The following is a 16477-nucleotide window of genomic DNA, read 5'->3' on the forward strand; positions in this document are numbered from 1 at the left end:
TGTCATCTCAGCAGACAAAGGAGGCCTCCAGCCCCAGAGGCAGTGCAGTCAGTGAAGGGGAAGAGGACAGCTACCTTTCCTTCCACTCACCTTGATGGCCTCCTGTTACAGGTGCCTCCCTGCCATTTCAGAGATGCATGCCATCCTGCCATCTGCTCTCAGAATGTTAGAATTCAGGGAATTCTATGCTTATCTTGTTGTCCGCACACCAAATCCTTAGCCCAGCTTGGAGCAATTTAATTCCAACCTACATTTTCAGCTTCATCACCTGCTGCTGCCCACAGCTTAATGACATTTTAGTGTAGTCACCGCGGGCCCCTTTCTTTTTGGCTTTCTCTCACAAAGTTTCTTTCCTGCTGCCGAAATTCTCTCCTCCCTTCCTTCTCTTGGAAAACTCTCACCTACATAGTTGTCTACCCTACTAGGAAGACTTCCTGTTGTACTGTTGAGCAGAATCACCTTTGTAATTTTTTATAAGACCAAAATTTTTTTACTTCTATAACTCTACTGATATTACACTCATCTTAGGGGCTTAGAATTAAATAATCTTTACATACTTCGTTCAGTTGTAACCTCCTCCAGAAAGTCATCCGTGAGGCCCCACTTTTCAGTCTTAGACCTCCTTCATGCTCTCATAATGCTATACTAGTAGCTCTCAAATGTTAGTGTACATAAGAATAACTTGAAGAACTTGTTAAAATGTAGGTTTTTGGGCCTCGTTCCCAGTTACTGACTTAGTAGGTCTAGCAAGAAGCCCAGGAATTTCCATTTCTATTACATTTTCAGTGATGTTGATGATGCTGGCCCAGGGATCACCCTTTGAGAACCTCTGGTCTATATTTACTCAAACATAATTCTCTCATTGTACTTACAATATGTGTGGCAAATTACTTATTTATGATTCCACCTTCCCCATTCACTACATCGGTCAATAAGGAAATTTTGGAAAAATATTAAGAATGACAAAAAGTAATTCAGAGTATACTAATTATCTATTAGCAATAAACTACCCCAAAACTTAGTTCAAAACAACAAATATTTATTATAGCATCGTCTCTGTAAGTTAGAAATCAGGAATGGTTTGATGGATGGTTCTGGTTCAAGATCTTTCACAAGGTTGTATTCAAGCTGTTGGAAAGGGCTGCAGCCTCATCTGAAAGCTCAACTGGGAAAGGAACCTCTTCCAAACTTACACTGTGGTTGTTAGCAGGGCTCAATTTTCCACTGGTGGAAACTTCAAGTCCTTCCCACATGGACCTCTCCATCAGATGGAGGACTAATGTTCTCCAAAAATGGCAGCTGGCTTTCCCAACAGCAAGTAACCCAAAAGAGACAGTGAACACCCAAGATGGAAGTCGTAGTCATTTATAACCCAATCTTAGAAGTTATAGCTTCTGCCACGTGCAGGTGGTAAAACAAACCAACCCTAGTTCAGTGAAAGACGGGACTACACGAGGGTAAGACCATGAATGCTGGCTATCACACAGGGTAGTCATAGAGAATAGAGATGACCTTTTTGTGTAGGGTGTCTAGGGAAAACTTTTTGGGGAGATGCTATGAAAACCAAAACCTGAATGAACAGAGATAGTGAACTGTATAAAGACTTAGAAGTAGGGAGTTCCAGGAAGAGGAAAAGCAAAGGCTCTAAGGTAGAAACGAACTTGGTATATTTGAAGAAGAGAAAGTGGACTGGTAGAAGAGCCAGCAAGGGGCTGGAGGGGTAGCTGTTAATATTAATATCAAAAACTTTTTAATTATACTTTAAGTTCTGGAATACATGTGCAGAATGTGTAGGTTTGTTACATAGGTATATACGTGCCATGGTGCTTTGCTGCACTCATCAACCCATCATCTACATTAGGTATTTCTCCTAATGCTATCCCTCCCCTTGCCCCGCACCCAACAACAGGGCCCAGTGTGTGATGTTCCCCTCCCTGTGTCCATGTGTTCTCATTGTTAAACTCCCACTTATGAGTGAGAACATACAGTGTTTGGTTTTCTGTTCCTGTGTTAGTTTGCTGAGAATGATGGTTTCCAGCTTCATCCATGTCCCTGCAAAGGACATGAACTCATCCTTTCTTTATGGTTGCATAGTATTCCATGGTGTATAGGTACCACGTTTTCTTTATCCAGTCTATCATTGATGGGCATTTGGGTTGCTTCCAAGTCTTTGCTATTGTGGATAGTGCTGCAAGAAACATATGTGTGCATGTGTCTTTAAAGTAGAATGATGTATAATCCTTTGGGTATATACTCAGTAATGGGATTGTTGGGTCAAATGGTATTTCTGGTTCTAGACCCTTGAGGAATTGCCACACTGTCTTCCATAATGGTTGAACTAATTTACACTCCCACCAACAGTGTAAAAGTGTTCCTGTTTCTCCACATCCTCTCCAGCATCTGTTGTTTCCTGACTTTTTAATGATCGCCATTCTAACTGGTGTGAGATGGTATTGCACTATGGTTTTGATTTGCATTTCTCTAATGACCGGTGATGATGAGCTTTTTTTCATATGTTTGTTGGCAGCATAAATGTCTTCCCATCAAAAACATTTTTAAAGCATCTACTATGATCAGGGTCTTATCAGCTGTATAAATAAGGAAAAATACATCATTTCTAACTTCAAGGAACTGACCTTCCAGTTGAAGAAACATTTCAATGCTTTTTAATTAGTGCAATCAGAAAGTCTAGATAATTTAGCTTCAATACATTCCCATTACCACACCCACATTTTTTATTGTATGAGTTTCAATTACGTTTAATCAATTCAGGAGCAAGAGTTTGAGAAAAAAAAAAAGTACCAATTAGTTGAGTGAAGCCAAGACTAGGCCTTATATTTGTCAAATTTAATGAGCCAGCACCCTTCCAATCTTGGAGAATATGCAACATGGAATCTTGAAAAAGCTGGAAGAGGCTTCGGAGATCATTCCATCCTTCTCTCTTCATCTCCAGCTTGATTTCTGGAGAAGAAACGGAAACCAGTGAGCTACAGAAACCAACCTAAGATCTCAAAGATTGCTGGACAGTCCTCTATCCACTAATTGGGTTAATAAGCTTAATGAAAACCCGTCCCATGCAAGGTGCTCAGGGTAGCAGAGGAACAAGTAAACTCCCACCTCAGGATTTCTAGGTCAGCCTGTGTTCCACAGCAGAGATAATCCAGAAGCTGCCTTAGGTGTGGGGCGGAGCAGAGAAAGGGGAAGAAAGAGGCTAGGACGCAGTCTTCGGGCTGTCCTCTGCTAAACCACAGCAGAGATACTTTCATCTACTTTATATGTAGGAGTTTATAAATGTCTCTGCTGAAAGAAGATTGAAAGCCACTTTATAACACCATTCTTTTTTCTTTGATAGTTATGCCTAGAGGTCAGCAAACTTCATCTCCTGAACCCAGTCTAGCCCAATGCTTTTATGTATATGACCTGTGAGCCAGAAATGGCTTTTGCATTTTCAAATGGTCAACAAAAAAAATCAAAAGATAAATAATATTTTGTCACACATCAAAAAGTAGATGAAATTCAAATCTCAGTGTCCATAAAGTTTAGAACACAGCCACACCCCTTTATTTAAATATCATCTCGGGTTGCTTTTGTGCTGCTGTTGCAGAGCTGGGTAGTTGTGACAGACCTTCTGGCCTGCAACCTAAAATATTTACTATGTGACCTTTACAGAAAAGCCTGCCGACCCCTGGTATAGCCAAGGGTCCAAAAGATGCCTAAATCCCTCCTTCACATCTTCCTTCTCTTTTTATTCCTCCTGCTTCCCAGCAAAACTTCATTATATGTTGGTATTCCGAATATAGTTTACTGGAATCCACAAGTCTGCCTTTGATGCTAGTGTATTTTGGGGACACTTAACACTAGGGTTTTCAGCTTCCTGATTCAAACCACCCATACCCCATCTGCTCTTTCTAATAACATCCTGTAGTCAGCATTGCAGAAAGAGTTTGAGTGATTACCTCCCTACTCTTATCCCCCAGTCAATGAAGCATCTGCTAATGATATAAGCTGTTCTTTCCTGTCCCTGTGGTCCATAAAGCCTGGGTTACAGAAAGAACGGAGCTGAAGTTCATAGACAACTCCACCACCCACAGCTACTTGAGCTCCTAAATATCTCACTAGAAAGGGAGATATGTGAAGAGGAGTCTGGGAGACATGTTGCTTATTCTTGTTGAAGGTGTTGATTGCTGGCAAAAGGTTCATTGCCAGAGATAACCTAGGTCTGAGGAAGCAGAGGCCAATAGTTTTTACATGCATCAGAGGGTTAGACAATAAGATGCAGTGTAAAGGTGTTTGTTCTCACTGCTAAGCAAAGACAGGCAAGTTAAGACAATTAAACTATTCTTTTCTACCCACTAAAATAATTTTAGAGAAAATTTAAAATTACAAAGCTCAGTGCTAGTAAGACTGTAGGGAAAAAGAAACACACACACATTGGAAAAATCATTTTGGAGACCAAACTAGTAAAATAAACAAAGAGCCAATATAATCATGCCCTTTGACAAAGGAATTCTCCTGGCTTCATCTGAAGGCATCAATTAAAAACAACAACAACAACAACAACAACGACAAAAAAAAAAAAAAAATGAAAAACTTGTACAAATAAATTCATTGCAAGATATTTACAGTGTGTTATTTAAAGTACTAAAAAGTTCCCAAAGTCTAAATGTTTGATAATACATTTTGATGTATTAAGTTATGGTAAATGAACCCAAAGGAAATACCTTATAGTCATTAAAATGACCATGTTGTAACATACAAATTCCTTTAAAAATAATATGAAAGTAGAAAGGTAGAACAGACTACATTGTATATATGCTGCAATTAATGTAAAAGTATGCCTGCATCTGACTAAAAATGAGATAGAAAGTTTCTGACAGTTCTTTTCTGTTAGCCATGGGGAGAATATGGGTGAATATTCTTCTATTTTAACTTTCACGAAAGTTGTTGTAATAAGTAAAAGGCTTTGATTTACTTAAAAGCATATATTTTAATAAGAGAAGAAAAAAGAAGAACGAGTCTTCTTTATAACATTACTTTTAGGGACACTGAGAAGGAGCATTACATTTGAGAGAGCTGGCTCATAACCCACGGGAGGTACCTCTCAGGACCGTGATGCAGGGATCCAAGAGGGAAGGAAGCTGTGCTCTGCCCACGAAGTCTGGTAATCGTGACATCAATAGAGACGGATGCTTCTGATGGGAGGCAGAGACAGGGCCACTGAGAAAGTGACTCAGCAGGGCCAGATGGTATTTATTCAAGAGCTCATTTATTTGGATCAACTAACGTATGAAATAGCAGGGATTCTGACAAGGACATGCGATACCTCATTTCCTTGAAGATTAAGAAGCTGCAAAGGAAGTATCCATCCTCCAAAGAGAGCCTCAGGAAGACAGAATGAGATTCAGAGGTGGCCAAGCACTGAGCGGAGCCCAACTTCCATGAGACTGACAAAGACAGAAGAGTTTGCCTGGAGTTACAGGTTGAACTGTGTCTCCCACCTCCGCCCTCCCCTCCCCAAAAGATGCGTTGAAATCTTAACCCTTAATACTTTAGAATGTGACCTTATTTGGAAATAAGGTCATTGCAAATGTAATGAATTTAGTGAGGTTGGACTGGTGTGGGCCCCTAACCCAATACAACTGGTCTCCTTATAGGAAGAGGAGAGCACACAGAGACACACACACAGGGAGAGCAACACATGAAGACACATATAAAGGGAGTGTCCTGTGAGAGAGAGGCACAGATGGAGTGATGCATCTACAAGCCAAGGAACGTCAAAGATTGCTGGCCATTACCAGAAGCTAAGAAGGGTCAAAGAAGGATTTCCCTATAGGTTTCAGAAGGAGTATGACCCTGTTGAGTGCCTGATTCCACACTTTCAGTCTCCAGAACTATGAAGCAATACAATTTCTGTTGTTTTAAGCCATCTAGTTTGTAGTGTGGTTTAAAGATGCCCCAGCTAGGAAACAAGTATACCCTGAAAGCCCCTGTGGTCAGCTGAGTGAGTCTGAGCCAGTTGCTTTTCCTTGCTTACCTTTTGGATGGCTACAGCTGGTTGCAACTTGGGTCTTACTGATACAGAGACCAAGTAGAAATAACCTAGCAATTGGATACCCAGCTTAGGCCCAAAGGAAGGTACACAAAGCAGAAGTGTGGGTTCTGAGCCAGGTACCTTCTCCCCACACAGTATGTAAGCATTTAATAGTGGGAGGACAGGAGTAAAATGGGGGAACCATGGGAAGGCAAAAGTGGTGCCCAGATAGTAATATGTAGTGTATAGTATGTATACGTATAGTGAGTAAGCACCTGGATTCAGAGTTCTAATTTCAGTTACACCACCTAACTAGCAGTGATCCTTTAAGTTCCTTAACCTCCCTGTGGCTCAGTTGTCTTATCTGTAAAATTGGAGTAATAGTAGTTCCTCACAGGGCTATGGTGAGGGGTAAGTGACTTAATACCTATAACTGGCATAGAACTGAGCCCAGTGCATAGTGTGTTAATGGTAAACATCACCTCTACCTTTCCATGTATGCCTTTACAGTTATTCTGTCAACTATTCTATGATGCCAATTTTATTAAGTTATGAATAGATAGAGAAACTCAGGCTTAAGAGGTTAAAGGAAATAGGTTAAAGAACATACACAAAATAAAGCAGCTTGGCAATTGGAGACTCAAACTCTGGCAAGAAGGAGCAATGGAGGACAAAGCAGGAATGTGAGATGAAAGTCAGGAACTTTCTGGTAAGCAGGTCAAACTGGAAGCCAGATTACCTAGCGCCACGGTGCATCCTTTCTTCAGCTCTTCACTGTCCTGATGTCCTAAGTTCTGGTTGATCTGCCATCAATTTGTTGCGTAGCCTTCAGTAAGTCACTTGCATTTCTTAACTTACATCAATGTTTCTTAACCTCAGCACTGTTGATATTTCAGATCAGATCATTCTTTATTGTAGGAAGGTGTCATTTGTATTGTAGAAGATTTAGTAGCATTGCTGGCCCTTGTGCACTAGATACCAGTAGCATCTTTCCCACATGATAATAAAAAATGTCCCCAGACACTGTACCAAATATCCCCTGGAAGGGAAAATTGTCCCAAGCTGAAAATTATTGACCTACATGATAGGATTAAGGTACCTGTGAAACTGCCTAATTGAGCCATTCTGAGAAGCAAATTTGATAAATATGCTTTTACTCTTTAAAAAAAAGTATTGCTAATATAGATATTGTAAGACAAATAAAATATTATTTGTTAGATGTCACTTACCACATGCAAAAAAAAAAAAAAAAAAAAAAAAGGTAACAGTGCTCTCCTTTCAAAAAAATTACAACCAAGGAGGGAAAGAAAGAAAAGTATGAAGGCAATGAGCATTGTTGAGGTCAAAAGGCCTAGGAAGAAATTACCCTCAATTGAGTCAATAAGGGGATTTTATAAAGGGAATAGGACATGAGCCACTTATTGAAGGATGAGAACAATTTCTGCAGACAGAGATGAAATCTCCCTTAGAGAGAGGGAGATGCATACAGAGTCATCACACAGCAGGAGCCAAGAGAGAAATCAACAAGAGACTAAGCTGATGAGGACTCCTGAAATAACTTTGTTTTTTCCTCTTCCTAGCACTTTCACAAACCCAATCATCCTCGTCCTTCAAGGCTCAGTTCAGATGCTACCTCCTCCAATAAGACTTTTCTGAACTCCCAAATTTGGCAAGATACTGCTTTGCGTTGTTCCTCTTTGCTCCCAGTAGTAACCCCCATTAGTTTCTCTTATGGGGCTGCCATTGGCAGTAGGGTGGGTTGGTCCTTCACTGAGTAATTGAATAGGATTGTTTTATGCATTGTAGAACGTTTAGTATTCTTCACTTTCACTCCCTAAATATCAATGATATTCCTTATCACTGTGATGACCAAAAATCTCCATGACACTATCCCAAATATCTCTAAGTAGCAATAAAAACCACATTGCAGTTAAAACGGCATCTCAATACTTCATACATTTTACCTGAAACCACGAGCCTGTCTCCTCCTGTGGAGACTAAGCCCTTCGAGGACAAACTGTTGATCTCAATCATATCTGCATCACTAGGACCTACTCCAGTTCCTACTTTACAGCTGATATTTGATAAACATTCAGTGATCTATCAAAGCCTAGATTTTATCTAGGGGGAAACTGTAAATTCAGAATTGGAAGACAAATAGGGGCCAGATTGTAAACAACTTTGAATATGCTGAGAAACATGAGTTTTATTCTATTAGGTGAAATCATATGAAGTTATCATTTTTATAAGTCAAAATGGTCAATTTTCAGGAACTGCATATAACCTTTCCTAATGTAAGCCAGTATAATTTTTTAAAAATTGGAATATTTTTTCTGGCTTAAATACCTACCTTTGATCTGATCCTAACTGAGCACCAATATTCATGCAATAATAGATCATATGCAGTAATTTTTTAATTAAAACATTAAAATAATTTTGGTCCTTCACAATTAATGATCATTTACTCACCGCCTAACATTATATTATGAGCTACAAGTAGAGACAGGCACTGCTGTAGGAAACTGTGCTCTAAGCAACTGGGATGGATCCACTGCAGTCTGAGGATAATACTGGTAATAATGAAATAAGGGTGGGGAGCGTTTGTAAAAGAAGGGCAAGAAGAGAGGAGGAAGAAACTATAGAGAACAAGGAAAATGTGGAAAAGAAAGAGAAAGAAAAATAACAGAGTAGGAAGAGAAAAGGGAAGAAACAGCAGGAAGAAAAGAAAAGGCAGTAGGAGATGATTACTATGAGCTCAAATTTGTTTCTCCCTTTGTTTCCAAGTTCCACTCCAATGCTGCAGTACAATCAGCTCAGAGCCTGATTACCATGGCTGACATAGCATAGCGCCTGCTTATTTTTAGATGAAATTAATCATTTTCATGTGTTATTTTTGGTTTAGATAATAGCTTGAGTACACAGCAGCTTCTTCATTAGCTGCCAACAAGAATGTAAACAAGGTTGCATCTCTCCTTGGCAGGTTCTATATTCAGCTCTGCCATGAAGAAGCTGCGTTCCTGCAGAAACTGAGAAAGCTGCTTCTCCTGCAGCCTGTGAGAGATTGCAGAGCGGGGCTTAAGCAGTCCTAAGAGTAGCTGGATGAAAGGGAGCTGGAACTGCTTTGATTCCAATGCTTCTTTGTTCAGTTTCTTTTAAGTCAGGAACTATTTGTCAGTATTATTGGCATTTGCACTGGATCGTCCTTTGTTGGGGCCGGGAACACTTTCCTGCAGGTGTTTAGTGGCCTTTAGCCAATAGATGCCAATAACGTCCCTACCCTCACCCAAAAATGTCTCCAGACATGGCCACATGTCCCCTGCGGAGACACTCCAAGACACCCCCAGTTGAGAGACACTGATTTAAATCAATAAAATGAAACCATAATCGAGTAACCCAAATTATGGTGGAACAGACTCCCAACCACTTTACTGCAGAAATTAAAATTTCCAGGGCTGTCTTGTATATGTGAAAGAACAGAATGCTCATATTTGCCTCCTCCTGCCTCTGGGTTGCTACTGGGGATCCTTGAGAGACAACTGCTCCAGTGGGCACAGACTCCAAGCGTTCCACTGGTGGCTACTGCTGCTACTACCCTGTCTGACCTTGGAGGACTCCTCAGCTCACTCCTCCCTTGCTTCATACCAAGCATGCACAATGTCTTCCTATTTAACTCCACACAGCCGAAGAGAGAACCAAATGTAATTGTTTCTTAAGTTTTTTTTTTAAAGGCTCAGGGACACTAACAATAGGATAACCATGATCCCTGCTCTGGCCTTCCCTGGCAAATGCTGGAATGGCTTGTCATCGCACTCCTAGCTTCTCTCAATGGGGCCAGACATAGCATGCTCTTCCCACTGAAATCTCTCTAGTTAAATCCACTGCATTTAAATGCAGCCAAACTGTGACTCCTCCTTGTACCCGATACCCACAAAAGAAGGCATTCCTCTCAGAGTCCAGAATCACACTCACTTCCCAAGTCCTCACTTGCCACTCCAGGAGTCACCTACTCCCAAGATGACTGCAAATTGGAATACACATGAATCTCTGCTCTTACGCACAGGAGTGTACCTCAATGCTGCATTTTCAGAAAGATAATCACCCAATAGGCTGACGTTAGTGCCCCCCCCGAGTCTGGGCACATGGGACACAAACTATTCAGAAAAAGTCCATTTTTCCTTAGTTTCTCCTCATCAAGTTCAAAGGGAAACATCTGAAGATAACTCTACAAGCAAATGATCATATTAAAACATGAAGAAGTTTCACTGAAACCTAGAGAAAAGGAAGAAACCAAGGCCAAGACAGGAAAGAAGAATTGGTGGCAGATGTGAGACATTAGGAGGAATAACAAAAAGTGACCAGAAGTCAGCCAGATAAAGTTCACAGGGAGCTGGGCAGGAGGGGAACCATGAGGTGATTTTCAAAGCAAATGTACCCCATGGTGGAAAACAGTTTTGGGAGGCCGAGGCGGGCAGATCACGAGGTCAGGAGATCGAGACCATCCTGGCTAGCATGGTGAAACCCCGTCTCTACTAAAAATACAAGAAATTAACCAGGCATGCTGGTGGGCGCCTGTAGTCCCAGGTACTCGGGAGGCTGAGGCAGGAGAATCGCTTGAACCCAGGAGGTGGAGCTTGCAGTGAGTCAAGATCTCGCCACTGCACTCCAGCCTGGGCAACACAGCAAGACTCTGTCTCAAAAAAAAAAAAAAAAAGAAAAATGAAAAAAGAAAGATACGGAGATACATACAGATTTTCAAGGATGTAAAGATTGAACAATGCTGAGAGATCAGATTTGGGCCAGGTCAGAGTCTGATCTAAGAAATCTAAAGGAGACCAGGATCTGATGACTTGATTTTAGAAGATGATCCCAAGGTTCCTGGCTGTGCTGCCCTACGATGGTCCCTCTGACAGCTGGCTACTACAGAAATGTGCCAGCCACACTACCCTTTAAAAATAAGTACCAGCTCCCATTTTCTGTTAAAAAGTTACTCTTAATTTTCCAACGATAGGGCTGGAAAAAAGAACATTTTTTCTTGTATTGATTAGGCCAGAGTGAAATGAGAGCTTACTATGAGCACTAAAGGTGAAGGCTGGCTGGCATCACCCTGATCCCCAGGCAGCTTGTTCCCTTGGGACACCTCTTCAATGACCCCGGGGGTGATTTTAGGATCTACACTCGCCCCTGACTTAGAGACACAAATGCACACACACTCAGGCATTCAGGCTAAGTGTTATAGACTAAGGGTTTGTGTTTCCCTAAAATTCATATGTTGAAATCCTAACCTTCAAAGTGATGGTGTTAGGAGATGAGGCCTTTGGAAGGCGATTGGGTCATGAGGCTGGAGCTCTCATGAATGGTATTAATGCCCCTATAAAAGAGGCCCCATGAGAGCGCTCTAGCTCTCCGCCCTGTGAAGACAGTGAGAAGTCATCAATCTGCAACCGGAAAGGGTCCCTTGCCAGAACTCGCTCATGTTGGTACCCTGATCTTGGATTATCAGCCTCCATAACTGTGACAAATAAAAGTTTATTGTTTAAGCCACACAACTGATGGTAATTTGTTATATCAGCCCAAAACGACTAAAACACCAAGTCAAGGAATTTCTACTTTCCCAGACCAGTTTAGACTACTAGTTTCCACCTTCTCTGTCCAGTACTGAACGTGAATAAAATATCAAGGGGGAGACAGCTGCTGATTTTCCTTTGCAACACTTATCCAATGCTGACGCTGCTGTCTCCTCTTAGCCACAGCCTTGTGGTTGGTGGTGGTTTTCAGATAGAATTTCCTTATCCAAATCCAAATATCAGATACTGATTATCACAGCTTTAAATAGAATCTAAAAGAAAAGTCAGATTGGACTATCCCAGTAAACTTGTCAGTAGAAATAGCGACTCTCACATACTTAAGGCATTCCCTGCAGAAGTAATGGATCATTAGGTTGGGAAGGATGGCTGTTTCTACATGTGCTAGGAGTTTCTTCTTCATGGGATGGGCTGTTATCAAGATTCTTTAAGTTTCAAACAATAGAAACCTAACTATAATTAGTTTATGCAAAAAAACAGGAACTTACTGGTTCCTCTAAAACACAAAATGTGGGGAGATGGGTCTAAGCTGTATGATGGGTTTCTGCCAGAGCAAAAAACCTATCAGGGCTTTCTGTCGTTTCATCTCTCAGCTATGCTTCTATCGATGTGCTGACTTCATCACCTTCTATTGAGATATGCATCTTCCATGCAACACGGACCATGCCAGATGCTGATCTAGAAGCACATTCTAAGGTGGAGATGAACACACTGCCTCCTTCAGTTCCTGTTTGAAACCATAGAGAGAGATGCTGATTGGCCTGGCTTAGGCCATGTGCTCATCCCTGGACAAATCAGAAAAGCGCAGAGTGTGGGGCATTATAATTGGACCAGGCTGAATGGAGCCGTTTAGATCTACAGTGAGAAAGGCAGAAACAATCCTTACCTATCTGTATATATGACCAGTTCCCGCTCCTATCTAAGCCAGGACCGTATCATCTCTCATATACTCAAACGTTTTGCATTTCGAATGATCTCATAGGTTTCATACCAATCGTTCCTCCCTTTTATTGGTGTATATATAGGTGCATGTGTCTGAATGTTGGAAAGGCAGGGGAAAAAACTCAGTATCTCCTACTACAGATAGGATCAATAAAGCTCCTTTAAATCTACCGAAATTTTCAAAAGTTTCAAAGTAGTTTTCTAACTTTTCTAATTTCGTGTTACATAATTTTTACCTATCTGTTAAATCAGCGATTTCTCCTCTAATTAAAAGATACATATGCTGATATATAAATATATCCTTCTATCTTAAAAGAAAAAAAAAAAAAAAAACAACTTCCTTAACCTCATGTCCCCCTCCAACAACTGCCTTAGTTTTTTCTCTTTACTGACAAATTTATTGAGGGTTGACTCTGCTGTCTGTTTCCAACTCTTCACCTCTCTTTCTCTCTTTAACCTGATTTTATCAGATTTTGTCTCCACCACATCAATAAAACTACTTTTGTGAAGCTCATCAACATCCTCCATCTGGCCCAATCCGATGGGCCCCAGTTTACTGACTTCTAAGCCTCATTTGACAATTGCGCACACCTCCCTTTCTGAAACATTTTTTTCATTTGGCTCTGTGACCACACATTCTCCTAGTTCTGCTTTTGCCTGCCTGGCTACTCCTTCTGAATCTCCTTTGCTGGGTCCTCCTCTTGTTCACAACTTTTAAATGTAGTAATGTGCTTGGCTTATACGCACTGTGCACTCTCTCTGGGGAAACAATCAATGGCTTTAAATCAAATCTGTGTGCTGACTACTCTAGTTGGGAACTCTCCCTTGATTATCAGGCTTGTGTTTCCAGCTGTTTATTGAACGCCTTCATTAGCATGCCTAGTGATCTTAAATTTACCAAGGCCAGAGCAGAACTTTCCCACTTCCACTTCACATTTACTTCTCTCCAATCTACTTTATCTCCTTTAATAATAGTGCTATTCACTCAGTTGCCCAGGCTATAAAACTAGGAATCATCCTTAATTCTTCCTAACACTTCACTTCACATTCAAACCATCAGCAAATACTATTGATTCTGCCTCCAAGATATATTCTGAGTAGCATCATTTTTGGCAACCTCCACTGCTACCAGATGGTGCATGTTATCACCAAATTTCTCCTGGACCACTGCAAGAGCCTCCTAGCCATCTCCCTGCTTCACCTCTTGCTCCTTGACAGTTCATTCTACACCCAGCCACAAGAGTGATCTGGAAACGCATTCAAATCATATTTCTCTCTTGCTTAAAATTGAACAATCTCTCCTCGATATATTCTGAATTACATTTCTACGTGCTCTTATTCCCCTTTACTTCTCCATCCTTTCCTCTCCTGTTGTCCTTATTAAAATGTGCCAACCACACTGGCATTTTTTCTGTTCCTCCTCCATACCAAGCTTATTCCCTTTTCGGGACCTGTATTTTGTTTATTCTTTTTTAAAAGTGCGTCCTATACCGCAGTTATTTACACAGCTGTCTTTTTTGCCATTCAAATGTCGCTTCTTAGGGAACCCTTCTTCAGCAATCCTTTGTACAACCGGCACACTTAGCTGGTACCTCAGAAAATCTTTATCCCGTAATCATATTTTATTTCCTTTGTAGCACTATTTTAAATGACACCATTTATTTTTTTAAATATATTTGTGCGTTTCATCTTCCCCCCACTGGAGTGTGAACAGGTACCATATATGTCTTATTCCATTGATTTCAGCTCATTTGCCTGTGTGTCCACAATTCTTTGATCAATATCTGGCAATAGTAAATTCTAAATAATATGAAAGAATAAACTTGTGTCTCCCATTGCCCTTTTCATAGTAGATGTACAATAAGTTGTTAAGAAATAGTTGGATAGATAGGATGGTGGGTGGAAGAGTGGCTGGCTGGCTGGTTATGTGGACAGAGATAAATATGCAAAATCAACCAATTTAATATATCCCCATTACTTGCAAATATAGGATAGTGAGCAGGTTCTTTAAGTAATCTATAGCCGCATTGACAACCAGCCCAAGATGTCGTAGCTTAGAAAAGTAGTTGATTCTGTCTCATAATTCCAGAAGTTCATTGGGTGATTCTTCTCATCCACATGGTATTGGCTGGAATGCTGGCATGGATACAGTCATCCAAGGGCTACGTTGAACAGAAACATTCAAAAAGGCTCATTCATGTGGCTGTTGTGGCAAAGTTCAGCTGTTCACCTGGGACTGTCAACCAGAGAAACTACACATGGCATCTCCATGTCACTTGGGTTTCTCCCCACATGACAGGTGGGTTCTGAGGCTTCCCAGAAGTGAGTGTTCTAAGAGATTCAGGCAGACACTGTAAGACTTGTTATGACCTAGCCTTGAAAGTCCCAGGATGTCATTTCTTCCACATTCTATTAAACAATCACTACTGTCAGCCTAGATTTAAGACTCCACCTCTTGAAGTGAGCAGTGTAGGTGAAGCCATCTTGGAAACTGTCTACCATACCTGTACACAGACAGTCCACTGGGTTCTGCAGGGAAACCACATTTATAGATTTTGATTCTGCTGTTCTTTTTATTGAAACCACTTTGGGAATATGCATCTATGTGTTTTATTTTAAGCAGATCAGATCTTACTAATCACAACTGAGTAAAGTAACAGACTTTCATAACTCCAGCCTTCATAATTCAGTAGCTGCATATTCATTATCTGAAAACTCACTCTTCAGAATTCCTTGCCTCTTTTTGGTTCCAAAAATACAATCTTGTTTCACTTTCTTTAAAGTAGTCTATGTATTCTAATCAGGGTTCTCTGTTTTTTCCATCGCTATGTTCCTGCCACCTGTTCCCTTTCCACAACCACATTTCCTTCTCTTTAGCACAAAGAGGCTGATAAAGAAAGAAAAAGTCAGTTTTAAAATTAAGAGCTAGAAAACAAGATCTGCACAGTCAAATGAAGATACAGTCAAGGCAAAATATTGAGTCAAACTATTAAATTAGTGATTGGGTTCTGTTCAGTTAGGATGCTACTGTCTTCCCTTTCAGCGTTTGTCACGTAAGTATCATACATGGAGTGACAACAAACAAAAGTACAAAACATACTGCACTTCACCCTAGACTTACAAATCAGAAGCTTAAGGGGCATAGCTGGACCTCTGCATGTATGTTAAAGATCCACACAGGTGACTCTGATGTTCTGTCGGCATGCATTACTTCTAGGTATCAAGATGCCACATTGCAAAGGAAAACCTAGCTCTTTTACAATTTTGGTTTATCTTATTAGCACACTTACTATTTTCCCATTGAAGCAGTGATTGGAACTACTGGTTATATTTGCCAGTGTGTTTTATATCTCAGTTTCTGGATGAACGTATTTGTACATTTATAAAGAAAAAGTATGAAGAGAGCTTTCAATATGTGAAGATTCGCTTTCCGGGCATCTTTTCAACATTGATCCTAATCTGCAAAAGACATTGACCTCACAAGAAACAGTTGCAATCAGATTTTCACTGAGCTGAGTTTCCTCAAGTGTACCCCTGTAAGTGGGCCACAACTGCAGCCAGCAGATTTTGCACTTCTCTTGTTCCTGCTGAGGATGAAATGTGCTGAAGCCAATAACCTGGTGAATAATTCATTTTTCCAAGGAACAATTGGTAAGCCTCAGAATTGCTTTTTACCCAAATAGAGAGCAAATTGAAACAATAACAATACTTTCTGTATGTATAGAAACTTATAATTTTTTAAATCATTCTTCTAACAATGAGGATAATGACCATAGCTAATATTTATCAAAAGCTTATCTTGTGCCAAGTTTTGTGCTATTTCCTTCAACACAGATCATCTCATTTAATTTTTGCAACATTTTGAGACAGGTATTGTCATTTTTAGCTCTCTGTTTCTGAGGAAGAAACTGAGGTTTACAAA

At 40.5% G+C, this 16477-nt stretch overlaps 1 long non-coding RNA gene across 1 annotated transcript in view; it reads right to left on the bottom strand.

Moving 5' to 3' along the window:
* Positions 1 to 2786: 2786 nt before the first annotated feature.
* LOC111549803 overlaps positions 2787 to 16477 on the bottom strand; it is a 191187-nt gene continuing 177496 nt past the window's right edge. The window contains exon 4 of the long non-coding RNA XR_002733829.2: positions 2787 to 2961. This is a non-coding gene — a long non-coding RNA (uncharacterized LOC111549803). The remainder of the gene's footprint in view (positions 2962 to 16477) is intronic.

This window comes from Piliocolobus tephrosceles, chromosome 7 (genome assembly GCF_002776525.5).
Source record: "Piliocolobus tephrosceles isolate RC106 chromosome 7, ASM277652v3, whole genome shotgun sequence".
NCBI classification, from domain to species: domain Eukaryota; kingdom Metazoa; phylum Chordata; class Mammalia; order Primates; family Cercopithecidae; genus Piliocolobus; species Piliocolobus tephrosceles.